Raw genomic sequence first — 7,391 nt, 5'->3', positions numbered from 1 at the left:
GCCTAGTTGTACAAAGGTGAGCATGGGCAAAATGGTAGCAACAAGATGCACCTAATATGGAGGTCACAATCGGCATTGGAATAAGAAAGGTTCAAGTTTAAAATTGAAAAGAAAATCATTCCCATGAGTCTCGCTTCTGCGAGGAAGAAGTGCTATTGCATAGTCAATTGCAAATGGGCAATGCCATTCACCTTGCTAGCATGGAGTTAGCCCTTGCTTTTGAGAAGGTGCTAGCAAGGTGAGCAAGGCAAGGGAGGGACTAAGCTTAACCCACTCCCGTTGGGAGTCACATGGTTGTGGGGGAACCTTGGGTGGTGCGACATGGCTCTAAGATCGTGTGCAGCCCTAGTACCAGTGGGCTGAAACCCTAAAGCCAAACCCTAGTCTCCACATATAAACTTCCTTCGGTTGCACTTCCTCTGTAGCCTGGCTCCATGCTCTAGAGGGCGAATGGCTTGCTGGTATCTGGTGTCCTGGATCTTCCCTCTGACAGAGGCACCTTGTTTGCAAGCCTACACCCATGTGCATCCGCAGCTGCGACGCAGGTTGGAAGCCCTTTGCTCCTTCTTCCTGTTACTTATCTTTGCTGCGCAGATTTTGATTCTACCGTTCATTCCGAATCTGCTCGCTTCCCGTGCGTTGTGATAGGACGAGCCTATGCCTCTGGATTAGGCTTCGCTAGGGTCTAGAGTGTCTTCTTGTCAGTATGGATGGTAGTAAGCGATGTGGATGCGAGATGATGATGCGCTTTGTCGCCCCAGTCCTATGGCCTGTGTTGCCGTGAGGATTCGACATTTGTGTTTGGCTGATCTCCATTCGCATTGCATATATGCGAGGCGAGTTTTTTCGTTGTGCCGGATGACGAGTTGTTTTACAGACCTGTTCTGTATTATCCTGTGATGACCCCATAACATGCACTACCAGCTGACGGCGTTACGAATACCAGTTCTTTAGGTGTTGTGACTCTGAGTGGCAGCTCATGATGTAGTTCTTATCACCAAGGTATGATTACCATGATTTTTATTCATAATCACCATCTTTCGACTGAAGCTGCCGCTCTAAACTTGGTTTTTAGAATCTTTATTGGCCTGTTGCTAAACCGAGTTTGGCTGCGATGATGATTATCAGATGCACTTGGAAAGTACGAGATCTCTATGAGTAAGCATTGATGCGGTTAGCTGAGCAGCCAATGTGGGTCTAACGTACTTGATAGGCTCTCTGTTTCCCGACTGTGCTCCATTTATCGAGTACAGCATCCGGGACCAAATTGAGTAGTTTTAAGGCGGATTTGTTGAAGTGCTGGTCTGACTGTACCTTCTGATTCGTCTGGTTGTGAAATGAGTCGTTAGCATTCTAGAAGTAGCGATTCGTGTGATGGTGGTGATGGGTCTGTTGTGTCCGAATGTCGTCGGTAGCGCTAGGTAGTTCTGTGCATAAGGATTATGCTAAGGGATCGTTGCACTTGCTCTTGTTAAAGTGCTACCGAATCGAAAGTAAACCGTAAGCCAATGTATGCACTTGAACGAATATGATCACGCATGGAACCAGATTGCTGTTGTCGAGCTCTTTTGCAGACAGTTAAGACTGTCGGAAGTTCCGTGCATTTACGTCCATGAGCACAAAGCAGAGGAAGTAGCAACGATTGTCTCATGGAATACGGCACGGGGAAGCTTGCTTTGTAGAGGAAAAGCCTCTGAAAGTTTAGTAAGGCCCCTGAAAGTAGCTGAAGTTCGTCGGTTGTGGTTGAATTTTGCTAAGTATGCAGTTTTAGCAAGCAGGTAAAGAAACGACTATTCAGTGTTCTTATCATGCTAGACTTCTGGGTCGGCCCCGGTACAAATCTGATGTCGGTGATTATTGTAATTGGAGATTCTTCACCTCTATTGGGAGGGTTAACGCCTTGCACCTCCAGAGAAAAGGTCCGAACTTCTGCACTGACTTGAACGTGAGGGAAGGAATCAACAATGCAAAATTGTAGGAGAAGTTTGAACGTGAGGGCTAATCCCAGGAGTCTATAGCAGAGGTTTCTTTATAGCATTTTGGACTCTCCTATTCTTCCTTACTTGTCGCACATTGATAGCGATCTCTTATGTCCCCATCCCGTTCAAGGAAGCTCTCCCATGTTGATTAAGGACGTTGAAGGTTTCAACGCCAGTAGTCTTATGATAAGCCATTGCAAACTGTGAAATTTTTGGTTTAGGGCGTTGCTGATCTCAACACCAGCAGATCATCCTGACAAGCCATTGCAAACTGCGGAAATGAGAGTAATTACAAGCAAAAGCGTTGGAGAAAGCTGCATTTACCTTGTCTGTCTTATTTTTGAACCTTTGGGCCATGTAGCAGAGAGAAGCTCCGTGGTTCAATTGCGAAGCTCGTGGCTTTACTGCAAGTAATCCTATGCACAAACTGCTAAATCAACATCAATTTCTGCTCCTGCTAGTGGTGTTATTTTGGCAGCACCGTTTTATCCTATCTCAAAATTTGGAATGCATCTGCTCAATTTTGATGTCCAAAGATTTTGCTCAATTATGTTTAGCGGGTGATTGAAAAATTTGGGTTACATATCCTTAGCCCAAATGCCATTTTGGTCAAGGTTATTAAAATTTACATCGCTTTTTGGCCAAGGTTTGGAAACCTTCACACTTTTGATTGTCATAATGCACCATCTCTTGCAGTATTATTTCATTGTTGGTTTTGATGTTATGGCAAGTATCCCATTTTATCTAAGCCCATGCCTCTTTTCTTGACCATATTTGCAATTGGGAGAGCAAGGGCCCAAGGCCAAAAAGTGCACTAAATCTCCTATTTTGATAAATGAGATGCTCTTAAAGAGAAATTTGCTATCAACCGGCTCTTCCAAATTTGCCTTTTGGGATGGTTAGCATTGTATTTAGGATCTAGTAGTTGCAACCCACCATTATTCTTGTCCTTTTACAGAACATCCATAGACGGGGAAATACGCGAGCTTATATTTTTCTTCACCTTAGATGTCAGCCAATTTACAAAGTTTAATCAACTTTACGTCCTTCAATGGGTGTCTTTGAATTTCGGATGAAGTTTGCAACCTAACATTTTTTTGGTCCTCCTTCGACATATTTGTAGACAAATTGGCAAAAAATAATAAATACACTGCATGAAGGACACTGCCACATGTAGAGAGAGGAGTACCGCAGCACGAGAGAATTTATCTAAAATAATAAATACGTTTAATGAGCGTACTGAACCTTTGCTTTCACTCCTTTTTTGCTATTCTACTTTTGATATGTTGGGAAAATTTTTAGTATATGGATTCAAGGGTCGATTAGTAATTGATCTTCTTTGTGTTCACAAGGAGATTTGGTGAATGTTCTATAGATTGTACTTAAGTCAATAGTCATCAACAAATTCTAAGCCTCAAATCCAAATCAACTAGATATCCTAACATCCAACTCTCTTGTAAGCATGAAAATATGTTGCGAAGTTTGTGCCCACAACAAGTGTTTGTGCCGATGTGAGAGCATTCTAGCTCCATTGTCGTGAGTAGGTTGCCTAATAATTTTCACAAATTTTGTCTGTTACAATATGGATAATAACCATGGATAATATATCAGTTGCATATTACATGCCAACTCTCATGCAGTAACAAGCACTATTGTTTTAGGCCTTTCTACTTTTACCCTTGTTATACACTATTATTGCCATCTTCAAGGGATGTGGCCTAGTGAACTTTTACCCGTGTTATACACAGGTGGTAATTCAAGTGGAGGCACTACCCTCCTCCAAAGCCAATGTGTTGCCCAGAGCTCTCCCATAGCTTCAATGGGCACGCCCTTTGTCTCGGGCATCAGGAGGGCCACAAACACCACCATCAGCACCAGCCAGCCACCAAAGAACAAGAAGATGCCATACTTGAATGCACAGAGCATGGACAGGAAGGTCTGCGCTATCACAAACTTTACCAGCATGTTCACAGCCACTGTCACACTCAGGCCTTCTGTCCGTACCTCGTGCGAGAAGATTTCGCTAGGAATCACCCATGCTAGGACCCCTACTGAGCCAGCAAATCCAAAACAGAACACACAGACCATCACCACCTCTACTATGGCTTTTAATATTTTTTGCCAATTCAGGGAGTCCTTAGCCTATTGTGCTTTTTAGCTATAGAGAATCAAATGCAAATAAAAGCTCAAAACGGGGTAGACAAAGATGTTGAAAATTGGCAATTTGACATGGTGTGACGGACACATCCTTTTACCAATAAACCATCTCACTTTGGATCTCAATCGTATGTTCATTTTCCTCAACTGTCCTCTCAATCAAAAGAAAATACAGGATGAGGCGCACTTTCATAGAAGACCTTTACTCCCCTAAAAATGTAATGCGGGTTTCATCAACCTATTGTGTTGTAGAAATTTTTGCTTTGTGGAAAGGATAGACAGGCTAATTCCTCACGAAAACCTAATTTTAGACCATCGACAAAGCAATAAAAAGATTTATTAAACGAAATTTGTTGTGCTGTTATAATACAATTCCTTAGCTTGAGTTCTATCAATCAGCCTTGAGGAAATGTTACATCCCATGTTGGATATCTACCTTGAATATGACTAAGCAAGGATAAAATTATTTTTCATTAGTATCATCCAAAATGATACTTTAATTATATCTTTAATCACTTATTGCATTGTAGAGTGAAAAAATATGTCTGGGTGGCATTAAATCCACTGTGGCATGTCTTGATTCATAGAGAATGTTGTTTCATTTGATCCTTTGATGTGGGAAGGATTTTGGGCTCCACATTGCCAAAGGTCTTTTGCATATGCAGTTTCAAGAAGACAAATTCTTGATTTGAGGCTTTAGTCCATTGTTCAATGATGATATACATAATTAAAGTGCTTTGTGAAGCAATGATTTTGTTGTGTGTTAATGTACTCTTGTGTAATTGGAAAATGGTTTGGTAAGAAGGGCATTGGAGAACATGTTATATATTGTGTTTGAGGCAAAATGACCACCAAGGAAATATTGACGTAGTTTCTACATTGAGATAATTTCTAGGTCAATAATGCTAACTAATCATCCTTTTCTCTAAGATGATGGAGTTATTTTAATTCTCCCTTTGCACTACGTCATTCATGAAATTTTATGAGTTGCAACGTGGGTTTGTCAAATCAATGTCCTATTGTAGACAATCTAAGCTTTTTCTAGCTCTCTAACATGATTAAGTTCTCTTTAATTCTCCTTTGGATGGCGCTTTTCATGAAATTTGTTGAGTTGCAATGTGGATTTGTCACATCAATGTCTTATTGTAGACAAACCAAGCTTTTTCTAGCCCTTTAACTTGGGTAGCCCTCCTAATTAGCTAGCTTTGTTTTAATATAATGATTTTATCTTTTGCTTTGTTTCCTCAAAGAGGCTTGTCTGGACATTTTGTCAAAAATATTGTTTGCCTCTTTGAGATTCTCCACATTACATAGTCAAGCTTTCGGTAGGGTGTTATGCAATATTGGGTTGTTGGCAAAATTATCCCACAAGTGCATATCACACAATAGTTTCCTCAAGTTTAGTAGAAACCCTTTTGATCTTATAAGAAATTACAAGTTATCCGCATCACTATCTTGTAAGGTGTGATTGCTCTAGAATGATGGGGAATTGATGAAAAAGATGCTATTAAAAGTCATGAACAATTGCTATGATTGAGAGAGCTGTATGTTAGACTAATGTTTTCTACTAAAGGTGATCTTTTACATTGGTCCAAATTGGCTTGAAGTGGAATGATGTCCCAAGCCTTGAGTTCCTCACCTTGGATCAAGGAGGAAAGGAAAGATGCATCCTAGAGGTCTACCACCATATTGAAGTTCCGACCCATCAACCCTTTGATAGATGAGAGTTCATTAATCCCTCCCATGTTCTTGCTCTTGATTGGCTTTGGTTGAATCCATCTATATTAATCCCTTCCATGTTTTTGCTCTTGATTGGCGTTGGTTGAATCCATCTATATTGATTGTATTCATATAATTCCCATCCCATTTGAGAGAGTACTAAGCTTCTACCTTTATATTTGTTGATTGTGATTGAAAGGGTTGGTATGATTTGAAGGTTAGGCAACTCGATTCTTGGCCATTTTCTCCAGGGACAATGTAGGTGTGCTTGTGTGGAGGTGGATTCTCTGAACTTATGGAGCTTTTACCCATGGGCCTATACATCTTCAAAATCCCATTTTTTATCCCATTTCTAGAAAGCCCTATCTAGATGCTCTTGTTCAATCAACCAATGTCAAAAGCTCTAGCCATTCTATGTTCTAGCCATTTTGTTTGCATAAGCAAGAACCAACCATAATTATTTTTCCCATGTGAATTCCATCCTCTTGTTAGAAGTTGTTTGCACCTTGGCTTCCATTTGAAGCATACCTTTGCTTAGAAATGACATTGACCATACTCGTCACTTTTAAGGCATAATATGGTTTGTTTGTATTGTATCAAGTTCAGAGTCAGATTGATAGTTGTAACTCAAACCATCTAATGGGGCATAACATATGTTGAAACTCTTTTTGACTACTCAATATATCATGAGAATGCATTACCAAAAAAAAAGAAGAAAACTAGTGGGGCGTACATGTTAGCAAAGCTCAATGTCTTAGTTGCTAACTTTTGGAGGAGGATTTCGTAATTGTGCAGTCTCTTAGTTTAGGTTTTGTCCCTTATTAGTCCAATCATTTATAGGCAGAATATTTTAATGTTGGATGATGTCAAATCCTTACCATTAACATCCTTTAGTTGAAGAGGTTGCTCAACTCCAAATCCACACCCTTAGCCAATGTGGTCTTTGTAACAAGAACAAGTTTTTCTTGCTAAACTTGATCTTCAATGGAGTTATCATTTTGTAGCTTGTGGAACATTCAACCTTGAAGCTTCCTTACTTTCCCTTGATGACATAGGTTTGAAATGTGTTAAGGCCTCTAATAGATTCTTCATGTAAGACCTTTGGTGGCTTAGTTGAACGGCCTCTAATAGATTCTTCATGTAAGACCTTTGGTGGCTTAGTTGAACGGTACTAGGGAACATGGAGAGCACATAGATTGAATTGGAAGAGCCACAAAAGCCCAATAGAGCCTTTTTTTGAGCGGAGGGCAAATAACTTATTTAAGCTTCATTAAACTTTTGCATCTATTGCCAACGCTATGAGAAATGCTTGCAAATTCACTTGGGCATGTTTGAGATGGGCAACATGAAGAAGTCTTGCGTCCATATGCATTCCATATGGTTGAGTACATTGACTCTTCTACTCTTGCGTTTATAATTCCCTTTCTTGTAGCATCCCCTAATGCAATGACAGGCAAGATTGCATGCATCTCCGTGCCTTCCCAAAAAGCATTCGCATGGGAAGACTTGGGCACTAAGTTCAAGGTTAAGCTTGGT

General features: G+C 40.5%; 1 long non-coding RNA gene and 1 other non-coding gene across 2 annotated transcripts; both read left to right on the top strand.

The window, feature by feature from the left end:
- Positions 1–233: 233 nt before the first annotated feature.
- On the top strand, positions 234–2,526 carry LOC148010303 (uncharacterized). Its single transcript, XR_015689502.1, has 2 exons — positions 234–545; positions 649–2,526. It is a non-coding gene; the product is annotated as an uncharacterized LOC148010303 (long non-coding RNA).
- LOC148010304 (small nucleolar RNA Z196/R39/R59 family) lies at positions 972–1,055 on the top strand. Its single transcript, XR_015689621.1, has one exon. It is a non-coding gene; the product is annotated as a small nucleolar RNA Z196/R39/R59 family (small nucleolar RNA).
- Positions 2,527–7,391: the final 4,865 nt, after the last annotated feature.

The sequence above is a fragment of the Lygodium microphyllum genome, chromosome 29, assembly GCF_053477565.2.
Source record: "Lygodium microphyllum isolate KBCC chromosome 29, Lygodium_microphyllum_v1.1.10, whole genome shotgun sequence".
In the NCBI taxonomy this organism is placed as follows: Eukaryota; Viridiplantae; Streptophyta; class Polypodiopsida; order Schizaeales; family Lygodiaceae; genus Lygodium; species Lygodium microphyllum.
Note: the sequence above shows the minus strand (reverse complement) of the source record. Positions and strands in the feature narration are given on the sequence as shown.